Source organism: Colias eurytheme, chromosome 2 (genome assembly GCF_061535395.1).
Source record: "Colias eurytheme isolate Ceu_HAF_F1 chromosome 2, ilColEury1 Martin Lab GWU primary, whole genome shotgun sequence".
Taxonomy (NCBI): domain Eukaryota; kingdom Metazoa; phylum Arthropoda; class Insecta; order Lepidoptera; family Pieridae; genus Colias; species Colias eurytheme.
The window spans coordinates 6,250,616-6,270,431 of record NC_142981.1 but is presented as its reverse complement, the minus strand read 5'-3'; the positions used below and the strand labels follow the sequence as shown (position 1 = coordinate 6,270,431).

At 34.4% G+C, this 19,816-nt stretch overlaps 1 long non-coding RNA gene across 9 annotated transcripts in view; it reads right to left on the bottom strand.

Annotated features, from left to right (window-relative positions):
- Positions 1-19,816, bottom strand: part of LOC149910388 (uncharacterized) — a 176,551-nt gene that overhangs the window by 156,609 nt on the left and 126 nt on the right. For 4 of the 9 annotated variants that reach the window (XR_016457824.1, XR_016457831.1, XR_016457834.1 and 1 more), the window contains exons 1-2: positions 19,558-19,815; positions 5,744-5,894 (exon numbers count right to left, since the gene is read on the bottom strand). This is a non-coding gene — a long non-coding RNA (uncharacterized LOC149910388). Of the gene's footprint in view, positions 1-5,743; positions 5,895-19,557; position 19,816 lie in introns of those variants that run through there. The other 5 variants (XR_016457829.1, XR_016457836.1, XR_016457832.1 and 2 more) reach the window with 4 other exon arrangements.

Here is a 19,816-nt window from a genome sequence, read left to right as displayed (position 1 = left end):
TACACTTAATCGAACGCGAATTATTTAATTGTAATGACGTAACTTAAATTGTTACTTAATTTCTATGTGGCTTTAAATATATTTATTTATTTAATTAAATGGACCGAACTGAACGCATTTAAGATAACAATCAAGAGAAATATGAGTCTCGTTGGGTATGATTGAAAGTTTTGTTTTGTAATGGACAAGAACAAAAATTATGTACCACATAAAAGCAAAAATTATGAATAATAAAGCCATATTATATGAGACCCCTATGTAAACGATTTCTTTCATACATCCATACTTTATTCATCCATAAAAAGTTGTCGCCATTGTCAAGGGCACTAATTCTTATACTTAATTGTTGAATTATTTCCTTTCCATTGAAGCAAAGCTCTCTTCAACAATATTTTCTCAGATCCAATTAAAAACATGAATCCATTTACACACCGCGATTTTTTTCTGTACCTATTTAATTTTTTGCGGATACAAAATAAAATAATTTGGAAAATCCAAAAGTGCACGCCTCATAATTTTTTTTTAATAAATATTTATTAATTATTATTTTTGTTTATTTAATAACAATTAAACCACATCGAATCAGACCCTGAAAAATGAAAGGGTTCTATTCCTGAGCATACTCAAGCGTAAGAGAAAAAAAAAGACTCGATTAGTAAAGTATTTCGGTCGCTATCGTGTTAACAAGAAAAAGGATCCGCACATACAGACACACGGACGTCCAAGACAGAACTTTTTTAAACTGTTTTTTAACTAGTTTAAATAACAAAAATGACATCAAAAATATCATGAACGTTAAAAATAGTGTTTTTTCTTAATATGTGTGACGTATGTATTATCTTACAAGTGCAATGTATGATACATAAAGACATTTTAAGTTTGAAAAATCAGATGTTTTGCGCGAAGTGACAGTAGTACCCACCTCAACGCTTCGCTTATGAGGCGTGCAATTTACATTTTAATTGGATCGAAAAGTACACAGAATTCTGTGTAAGTTTTAAAGGAAATAATACCTTAACTGTAATTTTTAAAGTAACTTAATATATATATATAACATTAGTTCATATTATAATTTAATGGTTACAATTTCCAGACCATTCGTATCATTGAAAAATCCTGTTTAATATTATCAACCAATAATAAAATTTTCATATCTTCTTAAAAAAATCACCTAATGTGAATCGATGCATATGACGACATAAGGCTCCAACTCCGAGCGGTGACAAACAAAAAGCATAATAGTAATATGGCTTAAATATAATATTATATGTCACGAAACCAAAGCTTTATGAAACCCGATATTTTTGTCATATCTTGTTTTATTGCGGCTCAATAGTGAATTACTGGCGTCGGAGTTCAGAAAAGCCATTGAGTTTGATGCCGCAAATGCGAGAGGGTTGAACGTTTTATGAGTTTTGTAAAATTAAATCAGTGAATGGTGCACCTATTAAGTTGCCTTTGATTTTTATTTAAATTTTATGATACCAACATTTTTAATGATAGGAATGTTTAATTCAAATGTGAATTGATATATAAATTTAGACATTGTTTTTCTAAGCATTTCGTAAGAATTTACCTTTAATTTGAATTCATATTTACCATGTAGAGCAATGAGCATTACATATAGCATATCAAATATTAACTGGCAGGAGGAGGCTATTTCTCTATGGACAAGCTCTATAAAAACAATGATACGCAATCTATTACTTAATTTCAAAGTCTTTTCCAGGTACTTTGCAAAAAAATGTAAATACCAAAGATTAACTTAAAATGAGATGTCACCAAAGGGACACATTAATCTCGTAGATTAATAGAAATTCACAGAGCGTAATAATTTCAAATTTTGCACAAATCTAGTCGTATTTAAAGTATTGTGTTACATGATGTATTAAATAGCCGGTTGACAATGTCGTGCGGATATTAACCCACAAAAAATGTCCTCGAATGTCCCGAGGATTTTCCGCTTCACGCAGTTGTGCACTCTCCGCGGGCCGGAGTCGGCAGTTGACAAAATATTACATTGTTCCTATTATCTGCGCAGTATTTATTTAAAATCGCTATTTAAATGGATGATTCTAAGCCCATTCCACTGATACTGCTATTGTCCCGCTGCTTTTAATACAGTTACATACATCACTAATCACCGCATTTCGAATGGAACTACTTTTTACATTTTTATTAGTATATTATTTTCAATACGTATTCTATTAAATACATGCAGAATAGTAAATGTAATATTGAACGATAGCGTGCATCCAATTTATTACTTTTATTACTTAATACACTTCGTTATGGTCATCTAGCTATCGGTGACCATAAATTTGAATTCTCTGTGACAATCAATAAAGGTAATGAAGGCAATCATCGGCGGGCAATCCAATAAAATAATAGAAATAAATTTGATATGACCGACATATGGTGACTCTAATGCGTGGTGAACCCTGTTATTGCTGTCAAACATGCGACAAATAAGTGAGGAACTCCATTTCATTCCGTTCGGCCGTTGATTACACAGTATTGGTCGATTTCAGGACAATGAGAAACGTCTAACAACGAGCGATATGTTCACACCCCTTTAGGTTTTGATTCAACGATGACCGAAAAGTAAATTCCAGTAAATTATTATTCCATTACCGGTCGCCCCATTTTAAAAAATATGTCAAGGGATGACAACAAGGGAAGATCGGGAATAATCTGCCAGCGGCGGGGAGGTCGCGACCCGAGAATATTCAATGTGTTTATATAAAATAATTTTCATGTTCGACAACTCGCGACACAATGCTGTATATTTTTTGCTCTGTCGATAAATTGGAGGGATTATCATTTAATGGAGGGCTCATGTTCATCGGGTTTGTCGCGATTCCCTATGACTGACATGATTTTATTACGATAACGTGCCGATGTTCAATGATTTTTTAAAGAACGACTTGGAGATTTTACAAATAACTGTTTTATAAAAATGAGCGCATGAATAACTTTTTATCGAGTAGATAACGATCTTTCGCATTACCCAACATACATAAATTCCAAATACAAAGGCAACAAATTTTATTGCAATGTTAATTAGTTGAAAATTTAAACAATCTACACTGAACTTCAAAATCCTTTCAGTAAAATGGTAATATTCAAATATGATTTTTAAAATAAAAGTTAGCTTATAAAAATATATTCTTTCTTATATTTTTATTTCATAAACCTCGCTTTGACATTGAACAGAAACTATAAATTGCGTTTCCTAGAGCAAATAATATTAATTATTAAAGTAATGCAAAGATGAAATACTCCCCTATTTTTATTGCTTAAATATTATTTCGCGTTGAAAGCGGCTAATCTCTTTTATATTGCCACAATATTGGGAATAATTCCATCATTACTAAGGAAAATCTTTTGTGACTCTATAAAATACCTTTATTAGGCGGTGGATACGTGAAATGCATCGGAACTGGGAGATTTTATCAAGTCCCCGCGGAATCTCCCCGTTTGTTTACACTAAATATTTTGCGACACAATGAAATTACATGACATCTGTACTACAAATAACGGGAATATCTTTATTCATACCGCAGCGGACAAACATCGTCCCCTAGCGTTTGTATTATCGCTTTCAACGTCTGTTCACTGTCTCTATACGTCGCTACAATATTTGAATATGAAAATTTATTAGTACAGTATATCCGTTTAATTTTTATAAGATTGTAAAAGAACTGTAGTGCAATTTACACAAATTCAATAATATATTGAATTTGTGTAAATTGAATTAATATCTTTACAAACTTAAAACAGCGCACCGAATAAATTGTACAATAATGATACCTATTCTAAAGTTGGTTTTACGTACCTTTTATAAAATTTAATTGAAAAAAAGATACCTACATAAAAAAACATTGCAATTTGTAACAATAAATTTTCTATATCAACCACATAGCCTCCGCAATATACTAATATTAGATATGATTTCAATCTCAACAGGTAAGACAGATAGGAATCGTTCACGACCAGCATTATTTTATCACAATGGGGAAGGAAAACGATTTACAATAAATAACTGTAATATTAAAGTCCTCCCTCGTATTGATATCAATAGTTCGACGACAACCCCATACGCCTACGGCGGTTTCAGGCGTTCAACACATTTTTTTTCAATATATTTTTTTAATATTCTAATTTTAGATTAACGTAATTTCATCAGCCTTTTAAAGCTTATGGGTATCTTTTAATCTATATTAATTGCCCTTAATTAAAGGAGCTCGTGTAACACAGGAAGAATATTTCACGAGAACGACAAAATTACTGTAATGCATATGGCCCCGATTTATATTACAGAAGGTTGCAGTTATGTAGATACTAAAAGCGCATTACATATTATTCTCTTGTTCGTGATTCATTTAAATTGATAGAATTTTTTTTTAATTGCGTATCTTTAACCATTTCAAAACCTGTGAGAATTATTATTACTTTTTAAACCTACCTAAGCAATTTGTTATACGAGAACATACCACTATGAAGTTTATTTTATACAAAAAACATGAAAGCAAAGGTTGCGCACCGCTGATATCGCATAAAACGGTAAAACAGTCGTAACGTTGTAGGAAGGAAATCTCTATTAGTTTTCTTTACAACTCGTATTGACAATGGTTGCGACGTTCCATCATCCATGACATAATGCACCGCTGTTGTGCCTACCTGCTATTGTTTTTATTGAGAATACGTCTTACTTTATATGCGGTAAAGAAATATATTGCATTCTAGCTTTATATTGAAACTATGAATAAAGAAGATGCGGTTACATCTCAAAATATCGATGATGCAAATTGTTATCAGTACCTACAGAAAATATACTTAATTATGGTACTGGTGACTTTAAAATAAGCGTATATAATCAATTATTATTAATAATTAGGTCATACGAGCATTTGTGATACTAACACTGCAGTGGCCTCATAATGTTTAAAATTAAAAACAATTTTAAATATGTAGAGTTGTCACCAAATGAAACATTATGACTACAATACATTCTCATCTAGTTTTAAACTTGAGCAAAAGCGTTGATAAAAATGATATCATCAAATCAAACTCCTAATTTAACAGAGCAATACAGACAAAACGTCTCTGCAAAATTATTTCCGTACATAAAATAAAATGTTTATTACCTGAATTATGACAAAGAGAAATGTCATAAAAGCCTATAACGGAATGTTCTATTAAGACATAAATCATAGAGAGAGTGTCATTGTGTTTGAAGGACGTTATGACTAGTGCGGGTCATCCCGATGCTTACCCCACTGCCATTAGAAACGGCCACCAATTTATCATTAAGGCAATTTTACAATAATAATTTGCTTTGTGTACATGAAGCATTATATTGGAAAGATGCTCTACTTTCCAAATATTATTTAGTTTTAAATTTTACCGATAAGCCTTATGAAATAGTGCTGTAAGTAACTTTATCAAAGCAAAATTAAGTTATGTTATTTTTTCTTAATTCTAGAGCAATTATAGCATTTTTTCTTTGCTTCTAGTTTGCTACGCAAACTGATATTAATGATAGGAGCAACATTTGGAAAACTAAAAGATTGCATCAAAACAAAATATACCTATTTTCAAAATAGGTAGGTATATGTAATATGAAAAATATTGACGCTGTCTACGATATCTATAAAATGTGTGTTTGTGATGTACCAAAAATCACTTAAATGATCCGAAAAATACTCAACAATACGTTTAACAAAGTAGAGTTACTTACCGATCACGTACCGAATGGTCAGCGGTCCACCCACGCACAAAGGAAGCGTGGGTGCAAAGATTATTCTCATTCAATTGAACCGCATTGTGCGCCGGCGCATGCCACTTCCAGCCACCTCTTAATTACCGCGCAGCTGCTGACCCGCGTCCATCTGTAACATCACCACCTACACTATCTATGATTTACAGGATGATCTAATTGTTGCTTTATGGCAAACACGAAAAAAAATGTATGAATTTGTGAACGAAAGCATGCCAAATATACGAGAACAGTACACAGATGTCACCTATGTATTTGGAATACACCAAAGACCAGAATTTATAAATTGTCCTCCAAATCCATCCTGTCTCAAGTCTACAGCATCTTATGCGCTAATCAAGAAACGACAGAACTATGTTACCAATTACCATATCACAATATTAGATTCTACCTAACTATGAAAGCAAATTAAAGTACAAACTTATTTTCTCAGTCAGTTTCCAACAATTTTGAAGACACTTAAATTTCGCACGTAATAAAAAAGTAAGATAAATTGGTATAAAGAAAATATTTCATATACCTTACACGATCAACCTACTACAGCAATACAAATAAAGGTAATTCAGAAAAGTGAACATCCCTACGTTTAATATAGCTGCTTAAATATAAGGTGAGTGTCCAATAACAATGGCATTTGAGTGGCCAGACGTCCAGCAAATCTCATTTGTGGATTTATCATTAACCGTATTTCATCCACCCTTGTCTAAAGCCTATTAAGGGGTATAAATTTTATTTCCGATGATGGTCTATATAGCTTTCGGATGTTTAGTTTTATAATTCAATTTTTCAAGCTCCCAATCCTATATAAGCGTATGATAGTCAAACCAAACTTAGGCACAATGTTAAAAAAAAAATTGTATCTACAGCTGATATTTATTAATTCATCTACAAGCGTAACTGGATCTTATATTACCTACAAATAAATCTTATTGAAATAATGCTTATGCACGAAGGTAAAGTAAAAGTTATTTTACTAAAATTTAACTAATAAGAAATAAAAATGTGTCCTATTATACGTAAATGATATATGTGTCTGACACGTATTACTAGCTAAAAGTATTTCTTTTGAAAGGAAGTCCAAGTTATCTTTATTACATATCCCTGTTCACTACACTCGCAATAAATTATGCTAGTTTTGTTTCAACCCAATAGTATCAATTTTGAAAAATTCACATAAATAATGTGGCGAGTATCTGAGAGCGATGTTATCTGGCCGTGTCAACTCTACGAACGGTTATAAACAAAAGGTGCCCTAATGACTGAATGAGACATCGTAAACCCATAATATTTACGCGTGACTCTTTCAGTTGACTCTTTGAAAAGGTTTTATACCTCGGCTGGGAGAGTTTTTCCGCTCGCTCCCCAGGCGCCTACGCCAGTCGCGTCGCTATATCTGATTTATTCATACCACCCGAAACACATGATCGGTTTTTCGGATAGCGGATATTTTGTTATATTTTTTTTTATTCGTTTTTTCGCAGCTACCGCAATGTTCAATGCGCGGCATATTAATTATGCCGTACGCTGAATGCATTTTTATCACATCAGTCGTAATAACACCTGTCCCACAATTTTCGAATTTGTAGAGTAGGTAATTTGAAAATTGATAAGTAAGTAAAGAAAACCTTCAAATAATGCAATTAGAAGAAGTGAGAAATAAACTTTGGAATTGACACTGACAAATAGGTGTATATCGCGTTACAATTAAAACTATTCAACTTGTTAATATAACTGCGCTGCGTAGGAGGACAACTGCAGCAGATGTGCGCGACCCCTTTTGACCTTCGCGTTCACCCCAATATTTCCGATCACCTACGTTCAATCAACTAACTGTACCATCTCGGTGAATATTTCTCTTGAATTTATTCCGTAATGTAATCATTCAATACGTTTCCAAGATTAGACCTAGCAGAAGCACCAATTCCGGAGGTCTATTTTAGAATACTAGCTCGAGTGACATGAGCTTGAATAGGGACCGATAACGTTTCAATATTTATTGTCACTCGAAGCTCGTCATTAAGATAGTGTCAAAACTTACTGACGCACACTTACCCAGTGAGCGCAGCACTCATAATTATTACTAATGCCTTAAATATGTCAAAACAGGAATTCAGGTAAAAAGGCGTAATTTACGCGAGGCCGATAGAGATTTGGCAGTTGGCGCCGTGGAGCTCGGCCCGTTGGCATCGCGAGCGGGCGCCGAGTTTTTGTCAACCATTGTCTTTGATATAAATTTTAAATAGGAAATGTTCCTTTTTATGGAGATCTAGTTTACGGCGCTGACAGTGAAGGCAGTAAATCTCGTGTCTATGTCACTATAGTCCGGTGATGATCGATCGATAAACATAATTTATGTACTTCCGCTATCTTCGACATGATTAGTCGCTTGTTTGGTTTCGATAGTCTAAAGAGATCTTCAATATTTCGTTATATTAGGTAAATAACAGCCAACATTGCAAATGTGGTTAACCCAGGCGACATATGAGATATAAATAAGTTTATTACTAACCTAATATGGGAAATTGATGCTACAACATAGATACACGTTTGTAAGCGTCCCAAGTAATAACCTACCTGTGATCGCTCATTGAATTCAAATGAATTGAGCACGCACGACTCACATAGTAACATAAATAAATAGCAACTCGCTTATGACACATATTTCTATATCATTGCCAGTAAACGTTTTTACTGCAAACATAAGGAAAAAGTTGTTACATTGAAACAATTGTTATCATCGCAAATACTTAAAAGTATCATAGCGCGGCTCTGTTATGGAATGCTTAATAAAAATGGCCGTTATAATTAAACAAAATGCTAATTAGACAACAATGGGCATTGAGAGAGAACGTAGAACCAATCACCGCGTAGGGAGTGGGGTTGATTAACGACAATAACTCAGCGACAATACCAACTTGCCCACGTTTTGTTTTTATTTTGTACCTTTCCAGCCGATCTCTAATGAATACGGGTTATCTTCAAGCTTATATAAAAAATAAATCGCTTTTAACTGAAGAATCACGCCTTAAAAAAGAAACGCTTATTAAAATTTATTTCTTTCTCTCCTCGCGGCGTTGTCTTGTACTCTCTCAAGAATAAAATTAAAAAGTCAAGAATTCTTATTTATTTTAATACAATAAACCGCAATCGCTGAATAAAGATAAATAAAAAACAATAAAAAATAAAATCGCATTAGCAATAAACAAAATACTTCAGCGGATGTGGGCAGAACGAAATGCAAGCACACAGCCATACGTAGAGACGACTTTTGGCGCCCCACTCTTTTTTCTACAAATTTTTCTATAAATTTATGAACAAGGGCTTCATTTTACTGTAAATTAATTAATTATTATTCATAGAAATTGCTTTACAAGTATGTCGTGTGTCGTAATATGTAAGTAGTTTTCTTAAAGATAATACTTTTTACACCAACTGTCATTTTAAACTTAAAATTTCTTATATTTTCAAGATTTATTCAGTTCCTTCTTAACATAATTATAATATTAAATTTTATTATATGTAAAAACTGAAAACATAATTTTTTAAAATGATATAAATGCGTAACAATTTGTATCGTTTCTTCATTTTTACCCGTTCACAGCATGCTTTATCAATGCCAATTATTTCTAACAATTTTCAGGTTTTTTTACTGTCATTACATAAAAATATAGCTTTAAATATTATTCATAATATTTTCATATCCTTTTAACTACAAACCTCAGTTTAGTTAAAATCTAATCAAGGGATACTCCATAGCTTATCGTTTCCTCGATGTCACGAGTGCTACACTCTGGGGTTTTCTTAATTGTGCCGAAATATTTATTTGATTGCGAACCTCGTAGCGCAGGCGTGCAACCGAAATGGTCATCGGCATCCATGCGACCACCACAATGGCCAACAGACGGCTCCCTTAGGACGCGAGAATTAGACGTGATCTATACTAATTCATATGTGGAATCCGTTTATAGACTACTTCATTTTTAATTAGGAGTTAGTCTAAGCTACTTGAGTAATGAGTTACAAATGCGTACCATGAAACTACTGAATATCTTATTATAGTTAAAATGCAAAATAAGGTATGTTTATGAACTTGAATTTACTAATAAGCTCCACTTAGCTTCAAGAGATAAGAGAATAGTATAATATGTTAGTAATAATAACATATATATACATATGTATATATGTTTGTTGTTGTTTTTATAATTCTTCTATTCGTTAACACCCTTTAATTTGTACATAGGTAATATACAATTGCACATAAATGCAATAGGTCTAAACATTCCTTTAACGTGAACATAGTTGACGCGCCGGTCCTGTCCGTCAAGCTGGTACGTATCAGCGATCTAAATGGGCCACGGAATCGATACTCAATACATTCGTAACGTTGTAACTACGCCTCGTGCATGAAGCATTCACTGTGAACGAGAGATGAAATAAAGTATGAAACTGGCCGGTTGTTCCAGAACACAACCGCGATCCAACAATTCAGATCAAAAGCGATGATAAGAACGTCAACTGAGTCAGCCTGTCCCCGATGTTCTCATGATTTGCGAGTTCTAATCGTTGTAATTACGAGACATCAATCAAACAGACGTATGATAAACATGCGACTCTCGATTCTGACCAATAACTGGTCAACGTTGTCAATCTTAACGTACCGGCTGCGAATTCAGAAATTAGTTTGAGATATAGCAGAGATCATTTTTGCGTGGGCGTAGTGTTTATGAATGCTATGTTGTGCCTTTGATCTTCCAAGGTGTCACATTTACAGTATTTAATTATTGCTTTATTTATGTCTCGTGCTCCAATTTTGAAAAAAAAATTGTAAATTTAAAAAAGATTCTTGCTTTTCTCATGTCTTGGGCGTATAATGTACAGTGATAATTTAAAGAAAAGAAAGAAAGTAATGCGATAATCGCCCGACCAAAACCGGCGTAGCAAGTTGATATAATTAGTTGATCGATCTAATTTTTATGTAATAGCATTCATGGATGGTCCTAACAAAGCTGACTAATTATCGTGGCGCGGCATGTCGTAAAACAGTGCATATTGACGGAATATAGAGAGGCCGGCACACAGTGCTTAATGACATTAATCACATTGATTTATTGTGGTTCCGAGTTATTACAGGCCGGGCGCAGGGGCTAGTGTGCGTGCGTCCACATAGAAACGATTCACTTGTCTATGTGAGCTTCTTGTGTAAATGTAATAATGTGACACATACAGTATGTTGCATATTTTTCTAATCAAGATAAAAAAAATCTTAATTTATTTTTGCGTGCAATGGTTGCTCTAGTTATTTTTAAATGAGTGCACGCAATACCACCAAATAACATTAGCAATCTAAAGTTCGTGCTGTTACAATTTACATCTCTCTCATTTATACGGTTTATCTTTACCTATATGTTAAAATATCAGGTGTTTTGTAAAATAAATGTATAATATTCCTAAACAAGAACACCCTGGCTATCTACCGTGTCTCATTTCACGGACGTATCGGTTGTGTGCGTGTATGGCATTAGGCAACAATTTACGCTGTTTGCGGCGTGTTAATATTGATTGGCTCGCTTTATTTCGACTCGCGCGAATTTGTTCAAAACTAGCGCATCTGATGACTTTAACTTTGCTTCATTTTTCTAATACTGCATATCTGTATCAAAAACACTCCATACATTTATATTTTTATATCTATAGATTCGTTATTACCCTGACTGAGCTCTCTAAATAATTGATGTGTTTTTAATATTAATCTATTGGACACATTGATTAACAGCCTGTTTCCCGTAATTGCAAAATGCAATGCTAATTTCAAATTAATTATTTATGGTTATTGGAACATCAGATTTGTATTTTGTATGTTGAACGACGCATATAAAGATACCATCTACAGCAATAACTCATGGTATGCAAGTTATATTATGAGCGTGTTTCTAGGTCCTTCAAAGTTACAATGTGCCACTTAGTCCATGGGAACCGTGGCAGTGCGTACACTTTGCGCATCGTGTTTACAAGGAAAGTCAACGTGCGGACTGCGATGACCACGTCTTTGAGTCGCGAACGAGCGCCTCCCAGCATATCAATCACGTTATTATAATTTCATAACGCAACGCTTGTCAACGTAAATAATACGCAAAATTTATGTTACGAGGTTCTCACCGTTCGACGGAGGCACAATGAATACTTAATACACCATCATTAATATAAAACAGAGAGCGTTCCACTCATATTCATTTGAGAACGTGGATATAAATTCAATTAAGCAGTTAGTATTTAGCGACGGACGCCAACGAAGTTTGTTATAACTTACGTCAAGATTGCAAGCAATAGTCGCCTCTAAGTGAATATATTACAGATCGTATTGCCGATTAGGAGTTTGATTTATACCGTAATTAGTTATGGCGCTGGTACTCCACGCATCGACTGAAATGTAGTACTTACTCCTTTTAGTCGTGAGCGTGTACTTATTTGCATGAGGTGATTTGAATATTTTCATTGTATATTTCACCATTTCTTACTTCGATTTTAAAAGTAATTGAATATATTTTATAATATTAGCGATGGCTTACCATAAATAGTATACACCGCAGTGGAACGAGGCACTTGTAAGGCTATAATATATATTGTAATATGAATCGGCTTAGACGGTAATGTTATTAATATGACTATTCTCGGTATAACAATTTATATCGTACTTCATCAATTCTTACCTGACTGAGAATGTTTCTAGTAAAGGATAACTATGCAGAAAGAGAGAGGCTCTTGTCTAGTGTTAGTACTTGTTATTTGATTTTAACTTTTTGTACGTCATTTGCTATGTAGAGACTAGAGGATAGAGTCACAAAAATATTTGCTTGTTTGAGAACTTAAAATATCAGATTATTCATAAGTTTGATTACCTACGCTTATTGCGTTTCTTTTTTAATTATAAGTTGGTTGTAGAAAAGATGTCCTTGCCATTTAAAACCTAAAATCTAAATGATTTAATTTTGCGAGCACTTTTCAATTTGAGCACTTTTGATCCTAGTTTAATACTTAACATTGTACTCAATGCAAAAGTAAAGCCAAAAAAATAATAAAGTACCTAGAAACAGGACTTCATATTCTGAGTGAAAATATGTCTAATGAAAATAGTGAATAGGGATCGACCCCAGCCATGGTAATGAATAATGATAGACGAGCGGATTGTCGGTCATCATTAGAGTTATTTTATTGGGATAATTAGCCCTGCAACACTAGATATTTTGTTATCTCTATTATCGAAGCTGCATTCTGAGCATAGCAATTTAACTTTTCGAACATTCTCATTATTTTCTGTAAAATATTTTACTATCCATCTACAGCATAACAATACAATGTCGTTGAAATAACTCCATTAAAGAATGTTATAATTGACTTACAGTAGCTAGGTATCTACCCTGAACACACTATAATTTATAGCAAAATGAATATCGTGTATAAAGTTTCCATAATAATTGTATAAGTATTAATGAATAAAAAACAGGTGGACCGGACGAAAACCTAGAATGCTAAAACTGCCCTATTTAATATTTCCAACGGGACATTGATATTAATGTTGATAAACACGGACGGCCGACATCGCGGTCGGAAGTGGCTTCATCCATCATCCTCCCGCCCTGGATAAAAACGCTCGTTAGCCTCCCCCTCCCACCTCCTTCATACCCTACCTGCCTCTCTATTAATGTTCCACTCAAGTACCTCTATTACGGCTGTCATTTATTATATCCATTTTAGCGGATTGCCCGATCTCGTATTATTCATTAGGGAATGGTTGATTGCTATAAACGCGACGCGTAGATTGACTTTTTTCTAAACCAAATAAAAGTGTCTTGCATTTATATCGAACACGCGATTAAAATGAATCCCTCCGCTGTCCTTATCGAAACCAAAGCAAAGGATGTGAATTTGTGTAAATCGCAAAGCCACAGTTCCCTTTCCCGCTGAACAGGAACTATATAAAACGTCAAAATAAATCTAAAGCCTCGAGGGTATTTTCCGAAAGGAAAGCGGAGATTGAAGAAGGGGTGACAACTCGAATCCCTGGAAGGCGAGAATCGCTTAAAAGTATGCGGAACCCGTCTCGCGTATTAAAATTATTATGAAACCACCGCGCCGCGATAAGGCGGGATGATACCGACTTAACACCCCTCCCCACCCCCCACCGCCCGCGCCACTATCGCATGCCACTCCGATGCCTTTCCAGTATATCTACATGAAAAGTTGCGTCTACGGCTTATACACAAGTTCGTCGTGTATAAGTGACAAAACTTTGTAACTTCGCGGCCTTATCTAAACATCTTCAATTGTTGGTATAGTTAGTAGTTTCACTTTTCTATTCACTTAGAGGAAAGCAAAGGGACTCGTTTCAATCCTTTCATAGATATGTACATAAAAATCGTTTTCGGTTATTCATTCATGTATTAAAGTAACATCAAACTATACTTTCCTGTACCTACTTCTAAAATCTTATTAAAATTCGTTTGAATGGTTAAGTTGAAACTTGAAACATTAACCAGATGTAGTTATTCAAACAATGCCAACGTCGAGTAACTTTATGCAGAAGCTGCAACCGTAGGTATGTCGGACAACAATTATAACTTTGGCCCTGGACGCGGCGGTACGTTCCTCTGCAACAAATAAAATATGTCCACGAAAACGCGCGAAGGGGTCGCAAAGGGAAATTTCGTGTACGAGACAAAGATAAGCTTAACCAGCACGAAATTATGAGCGTTTAACTGTTTCTAGCTGGAGAATCTGGCACGGGCGCTTCGCCGGCTCGCCAGCGCGCGTTATTTACGAGGGGGTGGCGCGCCCCACGCCACCGCACCGAGATAGTGCCTTCCCCGGAAGAGCGCCGTCGCCGCGGCCGTCGCGCGCCCCGCTGCCGCGCCGAACTGACCCCTTGAGCCGGCAGCACAAGCCACACTTCGTGCGACACGCAGCACGCCGCCATTACAACGCTACGGTTCTGCTGGCCCCGGTCGCTGCCATCGTTGTAGCTGTTGCGCTCCGAGATACACCGACTTCACCTCTATTACCAACACTTTAAAGCGGAATACCGTCACTATCGCCCGAAGTCGCTCGAATCCAACGAGCTCTAGCGTTTTCCAACGTTATAGTGAAGATGTCTAGTATTTCTTGTTTATGATAGCATAAATATGTTCGCTATGGTAGCTAAATTTATGCTACGATGTCAATGTAGTAGCGTATACTGCCATGTTACAAAAAAGGAAATATACTACTGTCGTATATTGTTAACTTTACTTGTTTTATTTTAAATTTAATTATGGAGTAGAAGTGTCGCCTTATTCAGATCAACAATACATTTCAATACTAAAAAAGATACTTGTGTCGTTTCAATGTAGTTACCATTACTTTACATTTATAACATATCTTTTAAATTGTAACTGTGAAAACAGTCTATCTATATCAATTATTCTCAGGTGAATAAAAACACTCTATAAATAGGTACTTTATAAATGAACAAACCTGTCAATTCAAAGTCATAAATTTCCCTAAGTGAAAATAATAGAGAGTGAAAAGGAAAAAAAACGTATGAAAGTGTCCAGGGCATTATTCGCCGCAGAACCATTACTTTTGATATAAACAAAATAACAAAATATGAGCGTCCGGCCGTTGAGTGCCCCTGGCCACTTTTATATTTCATGAGCTAAGTTAACCGGAGACATTTTACCGCGACCATTTGCTTTTATCATAATATACAGTTGGTGTATTATTTTTCCGTGAAAATAGTCATAATATATGTCATAGGTACTTCGTGTAAATTCATTATAAAAAGGCATTAGGTTAGATGCATCATATTTGTACATATTTTGTATTTATGATGTGTGAGGATACATACGTCAATTTTATTATCATATTAAAATGTCACTATTATTAATCAAAGAAGTAATAAGTAGATGGAAAATGTACCTACCTATCCTACTTATCAGCAATTTCCAAAAAAAAATCAACAAAAAACATTACTTTAATTAAGTAATTGTTAAAGTAAATTTATTTATTATCTGTGTTATTCTAAATTGCGTGCCTTCCATTGCGGTTCATAATCTATGGTCTCTCTCTGCTCCGTGACATTATAGCATACTGTATGTGTTCCCGGTATTTTTACTTAGAAATAAAGTTAATTTGGAAGTAATCAGTGTTTGTGACTCATTAACCCATCAGTAATATTTTAGGTAAGTACTATTATTAATTAGGTAATTAAAAAGAAAAGCTGGTTCAGAATCTAATAGAAGATTATTTTATTATTGATGAAACTATTTTAATATTTTAAACATTCTGAATACAGTAAAACAATCGAAAAAGGAAACATCTATCAAAGAACATGTGACAACAATGACAATACTACAAAAAAACGTAGTCGCGAAAGCGGTGACAATAACCCTTTAGAGGTCGAGGCGAGTAAACAGTAACAAGGCGTTAAGCTATGTCAATGCGGAGGGAAGCCCGCTAGAGCAGCGAGCGACGCAGGTCGGCGAACGAGACGCAACGCGAATTGCGCCTTCGTGCACGATCCGCTCACCGGATACCCGCACGACTGCGCGTCAATCACTGTCCAAATGTAATAACTTAATTTTGACAACTTCAGCCTCTGAATTCCACCGCAAAAATCACTTCATAACATCACATGAAACGCGAACGCCGCGAGCGCTCACCCACTTATTACCGCTTCAATATGCGTTCCTTCTGCCCGCGTAATTATACTCGATCGACATTACGGCTTCATCGCACAATGTATCATCTACGGTTTATGGCTGTGTAGGAATGTAACGTAAACCGCGTGAAAATGGCGATAGCTTTTCAGAGGGAGATATTAAAATGCATGGAAATAAATTCGGCGTCGCATTCGGTCGTACAGCTTTGGGGGTGCAGTAAAAATAAACAGCGACGCCATTAGAACTCACTTCCATATTCAAATTTATGAACGCGTCCGCAACGCCCGGCCGCTACTCATGCCACCAGCTCGCCGACCGTTTATATGGCTGATGTAAGGACGCACGTATTGTTATTGTATTTGAAGGACAATTTGGCTAAATATTTACTTAAAGCAACAATTAAGTAGGTACTTTATAAACATTGCCATCTGATTTGGTAATTATACATGAAGAAATTTGTGTAACCTTATCTATATAAAAATAGGTATTAAAATAACAAATTGTTTTTAATTTATACGCTTCTTGAAATTTAAATGTAGAGTCATCTTAATCAAAAAATTATTTCTATAAAAATACCTATAAATCAATTTGGATTATACCTTATCACCTTGCTAGGTAGTTAATGAACTAAGCCACTAGGAACAACCTATGTTCACACTTTATAAGTATCCTTTTCATTGTAGAGCAAATATAAAGATTTCCATAATATTGTCAAAAAAATATTCATCATAATATACTCAACGTGAAAACATCATAAATAGAGTTAGGATTAATCACATGAATTAATGCTCTACCGCCTAACAGTACAGGGCACATGCTTTAGCTTAAATAAACATACGTTTTCAAAAATTTGTGTATTTAAATCGAATGCGACTTGTGTTACAGCTATTTCTGTTTAACAGCCGCACTGATGGATCTGAAATAACACCTTTACCGTTCACAGAACTCGCATTAATTCATAGGGGATTAGGTGTCATCATAAACAGGAATTATTTAGTCAACTGAGGTTAAAAACAACAACAGCTCGCGCTAATTACAAATGTAAGTCAAATTAATAGCTTGCAGTGAACAAGGCTAGTTTTCTTTAAATGAAGAAAATTATATGTATTAATTATACTTATGTATTATTAGTATGTATTAATTTTGTAGAGAAGGTTTGGTAATAACTAACCTATAGGTATTCATTAATTGAAAATTGTATATACCTATGTAAAATATTTATTTGATACCCAATTACTTTAGGTATTTGTAAATCCAATCGATTTCTTAGACAATTGATATCGACTTAAATACAATTCAATGTAAATCACATCCTTGGAAACTAATTAAAATAATCAAAAATTTGTCAGCTGCTAAAATATTTCTAGGACTCGATATATTCAATTTCATGCCCCACCACATACTACGTTTCACATAAATGTATACATAACATTTGTAGCAGGCAATAAATGCACTAAAAAGTACACTAACTACAGGTATATTCACATCGCCACATTAAAGTCCCGAGCCGAAGCGATGAATATTCAATACAAACAGACAGATATAAAAAGTCAGTTGATGTTGATCGTTAATTAAAACTTTATTTAATTGATTTTATCAGATAGCATACACAATGTCGTCTTACTAACTCAACAGAATTTATCAATAAAAAAAAGCAGGCCGTTGTAATCAAGTAAATGAAATTTAGAGTTCGTTTAAAAATAAACGATTTTGAAGTAAATATTTTGTGCCTTCTTTCGTTTTAAATACACGTTAAAACCATTAAAATACATTTATCTTAGAAAATGGAGATGAGGAGATTGCTCTCAATAGGTAGATACTAATTAAAGATTTTTGTTGACACTTTAACTGAGCAAACAAGATACATATTATGATATCTTTATTTATTGAATAAAAATAGCTCTACATGTTTATTTCGCTTGTATCTATAGCTTATAGCACTGCATAAAAGTATCAAAGTATTGAAATAACTTATCCATCTCAATAATATATATGGGAATGAACTTTTATCTAATCTTATTATCAATAAATAATTTGTAAACCCCCCTTTATTTACATTTCAAACCCCAGAAAGCGCTCACACGAACAATATACCTACAAATTATAAATGTCATTTGAGAAGTGATGTTATAAGTTTAAATGGGAGGCAAAAGTTTTTAATAGGGCCAATTATAAAGCGGTAGCGAGTCACACGTCTCGACCCGATGACTGGCAGATTCGTCTAAATTGCTTCTATCACATTAATATTGGATTCGGCCCGCCCCGGGACTACCGTACGTATATATCTGTTTAATTTAAAGAACACAAAGCGATTGACATGGCTCCCGGCATCCGCTTTTTAATAAGTCGCAGTTTCAAAAATTAAAATCGATGTCGATTTAGCCGGAATCTAGTTAGTTGTCATTGTAGGATTCGACACAGCTGTCGTTGCTCATGACTCAGTGAAATGTTCGCTTTTCATTTTTATTTTTATTGGATAGATTTTCGATTTTGATATGGCTGATAAAAAGTTAAGAACTAATTATGAATCATAGTCAAATTATTATGAGCGAAATTAATTTCTTTAAGATACTTTAATTCATTCTATAATTAGAACTCTATGTAGAGTTTGAATTTTTTTTTTTTTTTGAGTTTGAAAATTAAAAATAAATACCTAAATGAGCTTAAAGTTGTAAAAGCTAAGTTGTAAATGCATTCAAAATAATAGGTAGGTACCTGGACTGGACTAAGATATTCTATGTGTGAGTGAAATTAATACATTATAACAAATAATATTTGTTTATGCATGATAGCAAAAAAATATGATATTTTTCTAAATAGATACAGCACAATTCATTTATAATTTTTTATTAATGTGTGCTGTAAAACTTAGAGCAATTATATTTTAATCTACAAATTTAGTTAATTTTTATTAAAATAATTCATGGAAACATAAAATAAATCAAAGAAACACTTCGTAAAATAACGCTAACAAAACATGATAACATTATTACACGCTAGTACTGGATCACATACTACATTGCACCTATGTTGCCAATGAAAACAAATGTACTAATTCACAAACAAAGGATTATAACTTACAAAGTGTAGCTTCAATTAGCGAATGTGGGAGGCTTCGCGGGGCGAACGTCGGTCGCCATCTAGCGGGCGTCAACACCGCCCACCCGCGTCTGGAGCCCGCGGCCGCGGCCACATGTCACTTATGAATATGAGGCGTTATGATTATGAAATATGCCCCGCCCTGAATATTGAATATGGAGGAGGGAGAGCTCGGAACGCGTGCGAATGGGCGAAGTTTGATTTATGAGCCGGGCGCGGCCCCGCCTCCCTGTCATAACCG